This window comes from Protopterus annectens, chromosome 10.part0 (assembly GCF_019279795.1).
Source record: "Protopterus annectens isolate FY-2018-M chromosome 10.part0, PAN1.0, whole genome shotgun sequence".
NCBI classification, from domain to species: Eukaryota; Metazoa; Chordata; order Ceratodontiformes; family Protopteridae; genus Protopterus; species Protopterus annectens.
The window spans coordinates 1,090,129,670-1,090,146,707 of record NC_056744.1 but is presented as its reverse complement, the minus strand read 5'-3'; positions in this window follow the sequence as shown (position 1 = coordinate 1,090,146,707).

Sequence of the window (17,038 nt, the reverse complement as noted above, 5' to 3'; positions counted from 1 at the left end):
CTTGAGACAGTTTTTTCTGTAATACCTGAGTGTGGATTTGTGTTAAATGCTTTGGCCAGGTCAAGTTAGGTGGGATGCACAGTCTTCTCCTCATGCATGCCATGTGTGGCCTTCTTGAAGAAGACAACCAGATTTAACAGACATGATGTAGCCTTAATAAATCAAAAATGTGTTGGGTACATAGTCGGGAGATTACCTGTGTCCTTTTTGATAAGGTCCATAATGATTCTTTGGTCTGCCTCACAGATAAGGCAAGTCAGGATTATGGTCTATAATTACCTGGATCATGTAATGGTCCTTCTTTGTTCAAATGGATGACTGTTGTTGTGCACCCTTTTGCCAGAACATAGGCTGTCTGGAGGATGTGGTTAAGTAGGGATCCAACTGTGAGCTGTAGGTCAGATTTTAAGTTATTGAAAAGGCAACCTGAGATGTTATCAGTGCCCATTGATTCTGTGTTTTAGCCTTAGAGAACACACAAATGAGCTGCTTTCCTGAGAAAATAACCTGAGTAATTGTCTGCATGTACACTTTGGATGATGGCCAGTGGGGACAGATGGGTGAAGTTTGATCCAAACTGTCAGCTAGCATATTGCTGATTTTCTCTGGTTGAGTATGGGTGGTGGCATCCACATACAACTATGTGCTTAGTTGTGTATTCCCCTTAACATGTCATACTTATTTAAAAAATGATTTGTAACACCTCCAAATACAGCCATGGGTACGCATCACATGCCACACAGTGGTACTGTTCACACAGTCATAGAACTCTGCCTATGTCACATAATTACATCAATTGCTCATTATATACCATGTTTTTCATTGGAAAGATGTGTGTGAGCACAATGATACCATATATAGACACCTTACAAATGAAGTGGATGTGACATGCAGAACAGCTAGTAACACAAATGCTGATAGTTACACAATGCTGCTGGTGACCACCTCAATAATCATTGGGAACAGCAACACAAATGTGCATACAATGAATTCCCCAAGGCTGCAACTGAATCAAAACTAGCTATATGTTTGTGTATATAACAACCTTACAACACATGGATGAAACAGGATGTATGTGTCCATGCAATCATTATGACTTTATATTGTCTGTCAGACAGCATTTAATGATGGTAGGTATACATATCCAGACATGTGTTACATTTCAAGTGTCACTGTGATGGTTGAATGTGAACTGAGTAGATTGTTGATAAGCTGCACTGCAAAAACACATGCCTTACTAAGCCAGCAATATACATAGTATCATCCCATGTCGACAGTTCTCAGGAGGCAAATTACTACACCTGTTATGGAAGGAACATGTAATCAAATGGGAGCAGCTGCCATCAATACATTATCTCAAATCAGTTTGTAATGCCCTTTTGTAGAGCTACCATACATCCACACTTCAACACAGTACATATGGATGACAGCAACATTAACATTTGAAATGTTCATAGGGTCATAAGAAATTAGGCTAATGGCTAACATCACATAAAATCCTAGCCGTTATTATACATTTAACTCAAAGTCACTATGTCTTTATAATGGAAGATAGTAAAGGTATGTGTGTATGTGTCTATTTATTTGATTGCATTAGATACTGCCTCTGTCCATATGTGACTTGTGCACCATCCCATGACAGAATTAGCAATCACAAATCCAGTAGTGTGGAGATGGCTTGCAGAGGCTCATGGAAGGACTCTGCATAATGATGTGTGCATGCATCTTTCAGATAAGGACATTTTCTTATCCTCTGCAGGAAGGATGTTATGTGGCCAGAGGAAAAAGGATATGTTGAATTCATGGGCTGTGTTAAAGGTTCTCCTAGGGGATAGTTAAATGAAAAGAGATTCAAAAGATCATCCAATGACTATAATGTACCACCAAGCACACACACAGCAGTTGACTAAGTCTGATTTGAACATTAAACCTGTGTAGGTATAGAAGCTGGAGTCCATGCAATGTAAGACTAGTACCATCACATATGTCCGATTTTAACACTGTCAGGGTACAATTTACAGAGGATGATAACTGCTGAGAAGAAGATGTCATGAGGAGTGTCTGATATAAATGTGGAGTCACATCTAAATATAAAATTGTCTGCAAAATATTATTTGAATGAACACACATGCAAATTGACTGCTGTCTTATTAGAACCCCTATCTAGTTACAGAAACTGAAGAACACAGTACTTAATGTTAGTGGCACAGCACAAGTTTACTAAATAGTATCAGAGTACACTTTATAGAGGATGACATTATCAGTGTATGTTAACAAGAAGACATTTGGAGGAGTGTCTGACATTGCTGTGGACTTGAACACCATTCTAAAGCTTTTACCAGACTGATGGTTGAATGAACATACACAAAAAACAGTTGACTGTAGGGAGAATACAGCTCCTACCTAACTAGTTACATAACACAGTACTTAACACAAGTGACACAGCACAAGCCTAACTTTCATGCAATCAAACCACTGTAAAGCAGATTACACCATCAGTTTGTGTTGAGAAGAAGATAGTAGTAGAAGTGTCTCACATGCTGCTCTAACATGGTTTCCAGAATGTGAACTAACTGAACACAAACACATGCACACACCAGCTGACTGCTGTGAGACTAGTATTCCCTATCTACCTATGGAACACAGTACTTAACACAAGTGCCACAGAACAAGTCTGGCTTTCATAGTGTCAGACAGCACTTTATAGCTGATGACATCATCAATGTCTTTTAAGAAGAAGATGGTAGTAGAAGTATCTTACATGCTGTTCTAAAATGGTCACCAGAATGTGAACTAACTGAACACAAACACACATCTCAGTTGGCCACAGGGTAACTATACCTCTTACATAACTAACTATAGAACCTAGTACTTAATGCAAGCACTATCACACAAGTCTGACTTTTGTAGTGTCTGAGAAGAAGATGGTAGTAGCAGTGTCTCACATGTTGTTCTAAAATGGTTACCAGAATGTGAAATAACTGAACACACACATACACACACACACACACACACACACACACACACACACACACACACACACACACACACACGCACACACACACCAGTACTGTAGTGAGACTAGAAGCCTTACCTGTCAACTGAGTACAGTACTTAACAGAAGCACTGCAGTACAAGTCTGGCTTTTATAGTGTTGGACAACATTTTATAGCTGATAACATTGTCAGTGTTTGTTTGGGAGATGATGTTGGATGACCTGTATGATATGGTTGTGTAGGCATGTATAACTGTAAAGCTATTGTCCTCCATGAGACTTGATTGCTGATAGTAGAATACAGACTAATGCTCTTCAGACTGTCCACACACAGAATTTGACTGCAGTGAAATAAGAACTCTTTCCTCACTAATTACACAAGTTAGAGAACACAGTACTTAATACAAGCACCGCAGTGTAAGTCTGACTTTTACACGGTTGCTGGAGCCTTTATAGAGGATGGCATCAACATTGTATGTTTGGGAGAAGATGCTGGAAGGGCTGTAGGAAATAGCTGTGTAGACATGTGCAACTGTAAAACATACTGTTTTCCATGACACTTGATTGCCGGCAGTAGGACTAAGACTCACGGTCTTCTGAATATTCACACACACACATATATACAGACACACACACAGTATGGTTGTTGTGGTAAGTTAAGCCCAGCTTAACTATTTTGTTCCTATTTTTAGAACACAGTAGTTAATATTTGTGCCATCAGACAAGTATGCTTTTTCCTTGTCAAAGTGGTCTTTATAGATGATGACATCGTCATTATATGATACAGATAACATATCCAGTCATGAGAGTGGTTTGGAATGTGTGGACTTTGGATTTTCTGTTTTGGTTCCAATGTGCAGATATACTTTATTAGACAGCTTTTTGAAATAGATGCAATAAGCTGTCAGGAATGCATGTTGCAGAACTGAGACATGGCACCTATTTCTCAATATGTTGTGTATGTTACACACTTACAGTCTCACACACACATGTATACACACACACACACACACACACACACACACACACACACACACACACACACACACGCACACATAAACACAGACACACACACACACATTTTGTTATCAGCATGGATGCAATTGTGGATATACATTTGTTCATATTTGTGATGAACTCATGCCACATTAAGACATGTATAAGGCAATCTCAATGTCCATGTCAGTATAAAGCATTAGATGATGTAACAATGAAGTTGTGCTATTTAATTTAATTATTGCAGTGTAGGTGACATTTGAGAATTATTACTGAATCAATTTCTTGACATTTGAGAACTATTACCGAGTTTTCCATTTTCAAGCATATGGGTACATGTCACACATAGGCCTGAGTAAATATGTATTCAGTCACTACAAATCCCTTCCTTTTGGTTGTGTATTAACATAGATTTTCATAGGATGTGGACTAACTGGGCACCAAAGACAGTAATACATGACAATCAGCTCTTTACATAATACATTGCCAAGCAACTGGTTTGTGTGATCAATGGCAAAGTGTTTGCGCGTGTGAGATTCACATTTAATAAATACAACTTGAATTTGAGAAGTACTTATGCATATAGGTTATGGTAGAACTAGCTGACAGATACTATGGTGCTCATACTGTAGTTTATATTGGAAGTGTTGTGTTATAACATTTATAATATGAAGGACTATTGCTATTGCCTTCTCAATTTGCATGGAGATTAGTGACTAGCAAACATAGTTTTCTGCATAAATGGGAAAATAGTAATGTTTTTGTTGTTTCATCAAACACACTAAGAGGAGAGGCACGGCTGTCAGCACTGTGTATAGTACTGAATGTAAAAAATGCACCTGCTGTCTAGCTTTCCCTGTGGGTGTAAGAGCAGTGGGCACATGTTTAGAGTACAAATGACACAAGATTAGAATCCAACTCAATCTAATTTGATTACACATTGTCAAGATGGCATTACAGAAGTAAATGTGATAATTCCTGCAAATGTGAAAAGCAATGTCTACAGTGAAGTACTGTAGGAAAATTAACATCAGTTAATTGATTTATGTCAACAGTACATGTTTGGACTTGCATTTTTATGCATTCAGCAGTCTAAATAAATGTTAGAGTAAATGTTTTGCAGTACTGTATTTATGCTGATGTGACTGGGTGTTCCTTTAGTGCAGTGATTTTAAGTAGCATTGTGTGTAGGTAACTGCACTATGCCATAGGACATGAAGAACCATTCACTGTCACTAAGCTTTGGTGCAGGATGCCATAATCCACACAAATGCAAAGGAAAAAAAGTGAAGGGCTTTATTAGGGGGCATTTCTGTCATGTGTGTGGTGTGTAATTCTATTTTTGACCAGATCAAAGGTATGAAAATAGGGTAGATAGGAAAGTGGTGAAATGGGTAGCATGAAGGTAGAAGAACAAAGGGAAAGCAATGCAGGAATTTGTAGGAGGGAATTAGAAAAGAACCATAGCTACCCACTTCTTCAACAGTGTAATATGAACATGTATATAAAACTGGATGAATTAGGGCTGTTACAACACAGATGGGTGACAACAAGGCGAGGATGTTGTATAGCCAGTTGGACCAAATCAAGTGCATCAAGAAGACACCTATGCAAAGTGGAGAGCTATGTATGGTTTGATATTTTTTTTGTGGGAAAGGTGCCCAGTTTCTTTACTTTATTTCAAAAAAACAGAGGAATGCTGAATAAGAGCCATAGGTATATCAGGGTTAGGTAAGTATGGTAGGTGAGGAAGCAGATGCAGACAAACATAAACAAGACAGGGACAGGGATGGTTAGGGACACAACAGATTGGGGGACACCTTAATTGGGGATAGGGAAGGGACATCGTAGGCCCATGCCCATCAAGCAGGGGGACAGTGAAAATCTAGTCATGCTCAGAACTGTCATCACTGTCCTCTTCCTCTGCTTCCTGATGGAGTGCTTGATGTTTTGGTTTTCTCTGCATTCCAACAAGCATCTTATCCACACAGCTGAGGCATGCACCAAAGATGCATTCTACAACCTCACACACCATTCCCAGCAGCTCATGGCTGGTAAAATCTTCACATTCATCAATACTCCCAGTGGATACCACTGCACCAGATACTGGGGTAATGCTACCTGATGTTGAGGGTCAAAGTAGTGCAGAGGCTGCAGAGGCAGTACTGCCAGGTTGCATCCCAGATGTGTTGGGTATAGGTACTGCAGCTGTTGGAGGGGTGGGAGGCTAAACTGCACTGGATGGCCTCTTTCCCTGTGCTGGAAATCATTTTGTCGGTTGTCAGGAAATTATGACATCAGAATGGTGTGATCACACATATAAAAATAAAAAAGAGAGATAAGGTGTGGGGTAAGAGAATAAAAAATAAAAAGATAATTAGAACCATCATATGTCACATAACATAAAATACTACAATAAAAATATATTTTTACTTTTACATTAACTATAGTTTTTGAAAATCCAAAATAATCCTTGAAATATGTATATATTGCATATATGCTTTAAAATAATACAGATTAAGTTAACAAGATGGCATTTATGCCAATTTTGTTGAAATTAATACTTTTAGTATGTACTTATGAGATTTCAACCCATAATATCTGAATGCCCTATTACAATTGACTTCTACAATTACCTTGAACTACAGAATGTAGTATGCATGCTTGATGTTATAATTAAGATATGCATGTTTAATTTGCTAGTAATATATGGAAGAGTAGTACTTTTAATAAAATAACTGTTAATTTGGGCTGCATAGCCATCGCTTCTCTCAGTCTTTCTAAACATTCAGCATAGGCCTCCCTGTTTGCTGAAATCTCCTGGGCAGCTGCAAAATAAAGAGGAGAGAAAAAGGGAAGAATCTTATGCATACCAATCTTGGCTATCTCCAGCTTTGTATATAAATTAAAGTATCTTTATCTGTATACTAACACAATTGCGGTATGTCAGCAGTCCTAAATTATCCAGCCTGGTTCAGTTGTTCCTACTTATGCCTTTTCGGGTCATTGTAATGATGCCTGCATCACTCACCAGAGCATGGGATGCCAGTTGTACTGGAGACAACCTTGGCTAGACTGTTCCAAGCCTCTAATTTATATGAGACCCAGTATAGTCTCCCTGAAGCAGTCTATGGCTGTGGTGCTTTACCGAGAGGTGTAATGAAAATTCTGGCCATGTCTGCACAGTCACACAGCACTCGTCCAACAACAGTTAAAGCATTGTCCTGCCAATTTGTGATATCTCATTTTATGGCTTGTGTGCAAACTTGAACAATCATGCCAACTCTGTTTGTGAAATGGTGCATGCAGAGCAACATTGCCAAACAGAAAGGAAAGCAGTTTATGAAATAGAAAGGGTAATATGAAAGTTGGCATTAATTTATGGTTTGACTGTTGTTACACCTGTTAGTTGACTTTACTTTTAAGACATGTATTGCGAGGTATAACTTTTATGATTAGACACATTTTTGTGTGGCTTTAAACACTGATAAAAGTAATTTGTACAATGTGGGATTCAAACCTATGGAAAATAGAGAACATGCATTTTTCCACATAAGTGTTTCGTATTACTTGTCACCAAAGAAGTGTTGGTCAAACTTGTTCATTACCCATATAGATACATTTAAGAGTTGAGTGGTTAACCATGTATGTGTATGACATGACTGTCAGTAAAGTACGATTTCCATCACAGTCCAGAAAAAAAAGTTAATTGCAGAACCATAATTGTACTGATACCCACAATTAGACATACAATATATATGATATCATGCATATGCTGAGGCCATCTGCTATATATCTATTTTTATGTTGCTAATTTTTATATAAATTACAGTGGAACAGCATTAATAAAACTTGAAGTTTGCTGGATTAGAAACCTGTATTGTAGTTGTAAACTTCCACCTGTTGCTACAGTGAGAGCTAAGCAGCAGGTATGTTTTTTACACTCAATACTATGCATGAGTGCTGAGCACAGTGCAATGTGACTTAGAGTGTTTGCGCAATAAAAAAACACACATGTTAACCATGTATCTTTTTTGAAATTGACAATGTCTCTATTGTCTTCAGGTGCTGTGTATGCATTCTGACAGTTGCACATCACCACTTAGTATATTTGTGTAATTGAAAGCAAAACAAGAAGCAATGTATCTTTCTGAAACTGACGTCTCTTTTTTATCTGAAGCAGTACTTCGCATTTGTGCACAGGTGAGCATCGTGCAAATGAAACAGGCAAAGGCAAAAGTAGTGTCTTTCAGCTTCTCTCATTAAGGGTCACCAGACCAGATCACCGGTCCACAGATTGATTGGCAGTGGAGTTTTTACAGTCTCAACTTGCAAGCTTGGTGCCCAACCTTCACAGAAGACACACACACACACACACACACACACACACACACACACCTACTGCATGTCTTTAAAACTCACTCAACTGCAGAGAGGACATGCAGACTCCACACAGAAGACACTCGAACCACAAATTGAACCAGATAACCTCTTACTGTGAGGCAACAATGCTAACTGCTGCACCACTGCAGCCAACCTCATTGCAAAAACTGGTTAATACCTTTTATCATTTAAAAAATGTGTGACTTGAACCATGGTCTACCTATCCTACGTGGCATGTACTTCAACTTTTTTACCAGTTGTGCTACACACACAGTTGATTCGCAGCTCTAATTTATGCCATCCTTATCAATGAAGCTGCTGACCACTGTGCAATAGTGCTAAGCAAGATTGCTCTTCTTAAGGCAACTTCCAATAAATTTAAAATGTTTACATGTTTCACCGTGTTTGCGCTAAGCTGCACACTGTGCAAATATGAATATTTAAACACGTTAGGTGATTTTTTTACATAACTCTGGATTTCCACTATCATACTACTGAGCCTACAAAACACACTAGTAGTGTCTTATCACTCTTTGCCGCAGAAACAACTTTGCAGCAGAAAAGCAAGTCATGTGCATACAAGCAATTCCCATTTCCTCCACTGTATTAACAAGACACATACACTTGTACACTCTCATTTGTTTATATATATGTGGCTTGCATATTTAGTGCAATGATTGATCACACAACCAGTTATGAATATGTTTGCACCAGTGCAACTCTGTCTTCTCTTTCTTTTGTGTTCATTCTTCTCTTATCTATGCTGTACTCTCAGACATACAGTCTATAGTGCATTTTGTATCATTGTCCTTTAAATGTATGATAAAAATACATGACAGTGAAAAACATTTTGCAGCAAAGGCAAGAGGGTTTGGCTGTTAGTGAACAAAAATGCTAAATGTGTGCTGTTTAGCTCTATTCAAAAGCTTGCTAAAGTTACTTCTACACTTTGTAAGTGTATCCTGGGTGACACGCCCACTGGAGGTAAGATAGCCCGAATTGCTGTGTCTTACTTCTCCCTCCCACTAATCATTCACAGTTGCAATCCATTAGCAACTAACAGTGAGGTAATGCCTACACTATGTTTACACCTGCTACACAAAGTCAAAAGTTTGGAATTCAGAAATTCTAATGAGTTTACACCTTATTTGCATATTCACCATGCTCTGAGGCCTGAATCTATACTATAAAAAGGCAACTATTTAGCTAGGGAACTTGAAGGAGAGAAGACTTGAATATTTGGGCAAAACAGAATATTGCTGTTCCTTTTGACTTATCTGCAAAGAAGGCTTCTAATTTGCTAAGGTATGATTGCATTTTTCAGTTACACTCTAGATTACATGCTGTAGAAAATGGGACTTCTATCTGTATGCAGTTCTTGCTTGGTTTGTACAAACCTTCATTTGTTTGTTGTTTTGGGGGTGGGGGAGCCAAATACCATTTCTGTGTCACCACAATAAAATAGTTTCAAGTATTTTTCCCTTGAAAATGTGTAGTCATCCTGTTATTTTAGTGGGAAACAATGCATTGCTAAAGTGGTATTCCTTGGTTTGGACCAAACATTGGTTTGTGTGCGAGTGTGATGTGGTAACCTTCACTTTTATAACTGAAATGTGTGCTTCCAGCCCATACTGTTGAAAAATATGTGTATATAAGCAGGAATGTAGTTAGGTGATATTTATAGGTTGCATCCTTCTCTGTTTTATGTCACATAGGATTATAACACCCAAGCATATAAATCAATGTAAACCCCCATTCAGTGACTCAGAAAATGGCATAATAGTGCAAGTGTTCTGGTGCTATATCACCTTTCTGCTTGAGAGAAGACATGGGGATATGGCTGTCAGAATGCAGATTTGGAACCAGATAGTGAACAATGTTAATGCAGTAGGGGGTCACACCAGGGCTTATTTTTAGGTGCGTCATAGGGTCACTGATAAGATTTCATCAGCCCAGGGAACAGTTGTAGTTTCCAGTGAACAGCTGGCTATGGGAGGGGTCTACTACCGAGCCCCCACTAACACTAAATGAAGAGTTCCAGGCCACTGTCAGAGATCCAGAGAGCTCAATGGAAACTGCACACCAACATGTGATTGATGTCAATGCTGATGTGCCTGGGAGGACAACTATGTGCCAAAATGAGCTTCCAGCTAAGCTTACATATGGCAAGTTTTAAATTTGAATGTATAGTAAAATATATAAAAATGTAAGTGATACTTCCTGTGGATTTTTTTTTCATGAATCTATCAATAAATTAATAGACTTATATGACACACTTGTTCATTACACATGGGCTGTGGGTGGATGTTTCAGCCGTGTTTTTTAAAACTATTCTTAGTGGACATATAGACAAAATTGTGTACTTTCCCCCTTTGTTATTCCAATTGTAATGTTTAATTTGCATCCTTCACTTACTTCATTTCATCCAGGACCATCCTCTCTACCAAGTGTGGAGTCATCTGCACATGGCAAGACAAAACTTTTTCTTTGACTAGCAATGACCATTTGTCAGATATATGCATTTATCTCTATGTGTGAGGTGATTGTAATGAGTGTTTGTATTGCTGTACCATCTGTGATAGTGGGACCAGTGTTAGTTTATTATCATATAAGTTGTTTTAAATATTTAGTGTGGTATTAATTTTATTCCTATGTTTATTGCTTATTATTACAGGTGATCATTACAGTGGTAATGAAGGACTTTCATCACTTGATTTCAGAGTATTGGTAGACTCTGATAATGATGGTGGCCACATAAAGGCACATTTGGGGGGAGCAGAGGTTGAATCTGACACTGATATTGACATTCAGCCATCCACTGTTTTTTCCTCAGACATAGTTAGCAAGCCTATGTATAGTTATTCCACTGAGCCCTCAGATATTGGACAGGTGGAGAGTGACACACTTGATTAGGGTAGTGTGGTTACTATAACTTCAGTGCCATTTGAATCTGACTGTAGCCAAAGTGTGAGCAAGATGCCACAAAGGAGGTTTGTTAGGGGTGCTCAGATGAGGCTTCCTGTCCACCCTCCACCTGATCTTGATTTGTCATTACGTGCCACTCAACGTATGTTTAGTGCCATCATAGAGGAGCAGGTACATTCCTCTAGGGCCTCCGAGGACATGCTTAAGGTTGTAGATATGGCATGGGCTGACATGCGTGACTGCATCTGCCATGTGGCTGATTCAATGGATCAGGTGAATAATATAGAATGGGCAGTGTGTGTGATGGAATGTCTGCTAGGAGGGGGACAGCATCCACATGGATGTAGGTCAGCAGCATCATCTGCTGATAGCTAATGTGTTCTTGCCCAATCACAGTCATGTAGTGGCACTACTTCCACTGCTCCCTTAATAGCTGAGGTGTCCACATCCAGATGGGGTAGGTCATATGTTCATGGTCCTGGGTGTACTCATGAGAAGAGCTCTTCCAGCAGACATCAATAACATTCAGGTAGCATGAGCAGATCTGACCATGGACATGAATGTGCCAGTGCAACTCCTGGCATAGCCAGTTCTTGTGATCGGGGTTATGATGATGAACTGTTATCTCTACCATACATAGCTCACACCTGTCCTACATGCCAGGATGTAGAACTAACACAGATATTGGCTGTGTTCTTGCAAACACTCAGACACACATTCCATCTTGACTGTCCATATAGGTACATACACATAACAGATACGTGTATCTTTTTTTTGAGGATTGCAGCTCATTCTGTCTCATTAGCCGTTTAATAATTTACTTAAATTTCTGCTTACCTGTCTTTCTTACGCACACTCACTCGCTACTTTTTGTGTCACCCTTGGCCTTCTGCACCCCCCCCCCCACACCAAACAACACTATATGCAAATGATGATAATTGTGTCAGCTCCTTGATTCTATATTTTGGATTCAGGGATACCCAAGTATATATATATATATATATATATATATATATATATGTGTGTGTGTGTGTGTGTGTGTGTGTGTGTGTGTGTGTGTGTGTGTGTGTGTGTGTGTGTGTGTCTGTGATGCTTTTTTGAAAATTGTACCATTTTCTTAGAGGTTTTTGTATTGTGTGTATCTTTGACGCATGAGGCCAATTAGTTAATAAAGAGCACATATGCATTGACATATGTCAGTCCTGTCACATATAGATGTCATTGCTGTAAAACTCACACACCTTCTATTTAGGCATCAGTATGCAAGGATTTGCCATTAAATTGTGTTCTTAGCCATTTATTTTTCTGTTCCAGGTTTAACACTTAACTTGATAGTTCAGCAGTTACAATTGCTTTAAATTGGGGCTGACTCTGTGTGATGTTAGCAGTATAGGTAAAGGCTGTGAGCACTGCCTTGTAGCAATTTTACTGTATGCTTGTGCATAGGATAAAAGTTGTGCCCCCCCTTAGGTTATCAGCATGTGCACTATCTGTTGCCTTTTACAAGGGCATATTCTGCATGCCTATGTCTAACAACACCCACAGTGGCTGGTGGTTCCCCCTCTGACTCCTCACCTGTGTGCGGTTGTGATGACCTTTCCATTGGTAGTGGAACGTGTGCCCCTTCCTCATGGTGTTCCTGTTGAAGCTGTTATCTCAGGATAATATTGTGAAGGATTGCGCAGACAGTGAAAATTTCAGCACAAGTACAGAGGCTTTACTACAGGGTTCCCTCTGATGTATCTAGGTACTGGAACTATGACTTCAGCAGCCCAGACTCAATCTCTATGATATTTCTTGTTTGAGCGTGTGCCTCATTATAGTGTTCTACTGTGGGTGTGCTTGCATTTCTGATGGGTGTCATCAGTCATGGTTCAAGTGCATATCCTGCATCACCCAGTAAATGACCTTGTAAAATATCCCCCTAGAAAACCTCTGGTAGAGTTGTGTCAGATATGGGAGTCATGACAACTGCCATGGTTGGCAGAACACACATTCAGGATAATTAGCATTACACATGACCTGGCAGTTAACGGAATGGAAGCCCTTTCTGTTTATGTAAACCCTTCCCTGTTCCTTGAGTGGTGCTATGATCTTAATGTCTATGGCACCCAGGATTTAGGGGAAGTGTGCTACAGGGTAGAAATCCTGCATAGTTGTAGCTCTGTCCTTAGGTGAACAGGGAAAATGTATGTAGTCACTGGAATGCTGTAGCATATCATTCAGGAATTGATGGAGGATCCTTGATGCTGATACCTGTGACTCCCCCCCAGCATATACCCTCTTGGTCTCGGCAAGGTTTCTGTAGCTAATATTCTAAGTGCTACATATCCCTTAATTTCCACAGGTATTGGTTCCTCTCAGTTTGCCCTTGTCACTTGAGGATGACAGAGGTTGCAGAGTTCCTGCAGTGTCTCTCTCCACCCTGTAGCACTCTATTTCCATCTCATGCAGACCATGAAAAATTAAATAGGTCTAAACACCCCTCTCCTTCTTGGCCTAGGTCTATTAGGAGTAGCAGCAGCATAGACTTCAGCCTGTTGCACACAGACATGCAGAAGAGCAACAGGAGCCCCTAACATTCCCTCTGTGTGGAGTAGTTTCTGTGGCTGTATTCCAATCGGCTTTGGAATTCAAGGGGAAAAACTTGCACTAAGTGTACACAATTGCTTTATAGCTTGTTGAATATCTCCTCCATCTTGGATTAGTTGTTTAGCATACATTTCAGATGCTTACACTATAATTATCAGGCCACGATGTTTACTATGCTTGTGTAGCTCTACACACTGTGTAGAGTTACTTACTGAATGCCAATCAGTGTGCTACCATGTGAGCATTGTGCCACAATGCACACATGGTTTTAGCACACAGTGTAGACTTTAATGAATCCACATGATTGTCTTGTGCATGTGTGTGTGTGTGTGTGTGTGTGTGTGTGTGTGTGTGTGTGTGTGTGTGTGTGTGTGTGTGTGTGTGTGTGTGTGTGTGTGTGTGCGTGTGTGCATGTGTGTGTGTGTGTGTGTGTGTGTGTGTGTGTGCGTGTGTGTGCGTGTGTGTGTGTGTGTGCGCGTGTGTCTGAGTTACTCTGATATAAATTATTACTACAAATTATACTATGATTAATTGGCTATATAAAATATATATGTTTGCATTATTGCCATTACTTTATCTTAGAGTAATGCCATATGGCACTGAATAGATCTCTATGCTTTGCTTTATTTTATTTATTGTTTTTTTATATTTTATTTTTATTTTTAGAGTATTCACTTTGGGATCATTACTTATGGATAGATAGTGGAGAGCACACACCAAGGTTTGCTTGGCTATACTTGGATGCAGGCAAATTCATAGGCTCATAGGATTTTACTAGGCAATCGACCTAGAGGTAATTTCGACCCTAGCTGTTGCATCCCAATGTAGTACCCTACATATGCTAGTCAATACCCAGAATTGCATTTAGTAATGGTTGCCCATGTCCATGAGGGTTGTGGGCACTATCCCAGGTAAGAATTTGCAGTGCTCCATCCACTTGTACAGGTTCCTTTTGAACAGTATCATAGAGATGCTGTGTTTTACATGGATTGGTAGCCTATTCCAAAGATGCAGCAGTCATTTTGAGACAACTCTATCCCTCCAGCATGTCCTGTTTAAGTCTCAGGCCATATTTAGGTCCCTAGAACAGGTATCTGGATGTGCAGCAAGTTCATTAGGTTTGGATCTGAGATTGCTCTGTAAGCCTGGAATAAAAGTCCCTAAGAAGTATATATGATACAGAGTATTGTGATAAGGACTTTAGTTGGTCTGTGTAAGGCTCATGCTTGAGTCCCTTGATCTTTTTTGTTAGAAACCTCTGAGGTTTCTCCAATTGCTGCAAGTGCTTTGTACAGTACATGCCAAATGGGGCATTGTACTCAATCATGGGCCTGATTCGTGCAGAGTATAGAGGATTCATAATCTCCTTTGCTGTCGAGGTGATGCCTTTACTAATCAAGTGTGCTGCACAGAAAATCTTCCTTACAACAGTAGACACATGGTGGTCAAAGTTAAGGTCACAGTCAACTTGTGATGCCAGATCCCTTACCACTTCATAGGTACTTAGGGTATTGTTGATTTGATAGTGCGAAGGGACATTGTTTTTGCTGAAGGGAATGATGATGCATTTGTTTGCATTAAGTGGGAAACCATGACTAAGACACCAGCTGTTGGTCTGCATAAGACCTACTGGAGTATATTGACATAATTTGGGGTTTCAGTAATTGCAACTAGTTTACAGTCATCTGCAAACTTGATCAGCCACAGCCCTTTACTTTTGGCCTGAACTTCTGAGAAGAATACACCAAACAGTAAGGGGACCAGTACTGATCTTGTGGCACCCTGTTGGTGACAGGTCTGCAGGTGGATGTAGAGTCACCCACTTTTATATTGAGTGTCCAGTTTCTGAGCCAGCTGGCAACCCATCTTTCATCAAAAGGGGTTTACATTCTGTTTGCTAAGTTTATTGATAATGCCTGAGTGTGGGATTGTGTTGAAAGCCTTTGCCAAGTCGAGGTATGCGGCATGCACAGATTTGCCCTCATCCATAGCCATCACATTTTCAAAGAAATCCAACAGATTTAACAGGCAGGATCTGCCCTTGACAAAGCCAAACTGGGTTGGATCCAGGGTTTGGAGGATACCTATGTCTTTATTTATGAGGTCCATAATGATTAATTCCATGACCTTACAGACAAGACTGGTCAGACTAATGGGTCTATGATTACCCGGGTCTATTGCTATGCCATCTTTGTGGAGGGGAATTGATGTTCTCCATTCTGCAGGAACAAAGCCTGTTGTTAGGCTGTGATTAAAAAGGGTACTTAATGGTGATGCTAGTTCATCCTGGATCCATAGAGGCTGAAAGTTTTGCCTTGGACAAGGCTTTAATGACCTGCTCTTCAGATATGTAGGGTGGGGGCAAGGTTTGTGATAAGTCTGGAGGGGATAAGGGAGTGACATTTTACCAAACCTATCAGCTAGCAGGTTTGCTATTTCTGTGGGGTCAGTGTGTGTGATATCATTTGTCACTAGTTCAGCACATGCTTGGGTCCTACCTTTTAGGCTACATATGTAGCTGTAAAAGGGCTTATGGTTATCCTTGATTGTGCTTGCTATCTTTTTTTCAAAGATGCCCTTAGAGGATTTGATATGTTGTCTTATTTGCCTGTTGAGGCTGAGGAGGGTGCTTTTCCATGGTTGTGGCATTGCCTTTGTTTTCTTGGACAGCAACTTTTTGCATTTGTTGTAAAGTTTATTGATGCTGGATTTCCACTATGATGGATTGTTTTTACTTGGGGCTCTAGCTTTGATTTTTCTGAGTCAATATACTCATGCAAGTGACTGTACAGGGCTTTAGTGCAAACTTTGGTATAATTACTACTTCCAGCTGGGGGTGGGGCTTGGAAGGAATGCATTTATACCTTCATCTGGGAGGGTAAAGTTGCTTGGTGAAGTTTTTTCATCTGACTTTGCCCTTTGTGAGTTCTGGTGTTAGTGTCAGTGCGAAGGTAACTGATTTGTGGTCAGATTGATTTATGATCAGATTTAACAAATGAGGGTCCGACAGTTGTGGCAGTGCATCTGTTTGTCATGTTAGTGATGACCAGACCTAGTATGTTTGTTCCTTTTGTCAGGGTATGAACAATTTGTTCCAGGGCATATGAGTTAACAAAGTCAAGTAACTTGTGTACTAGTGAGTTAGGG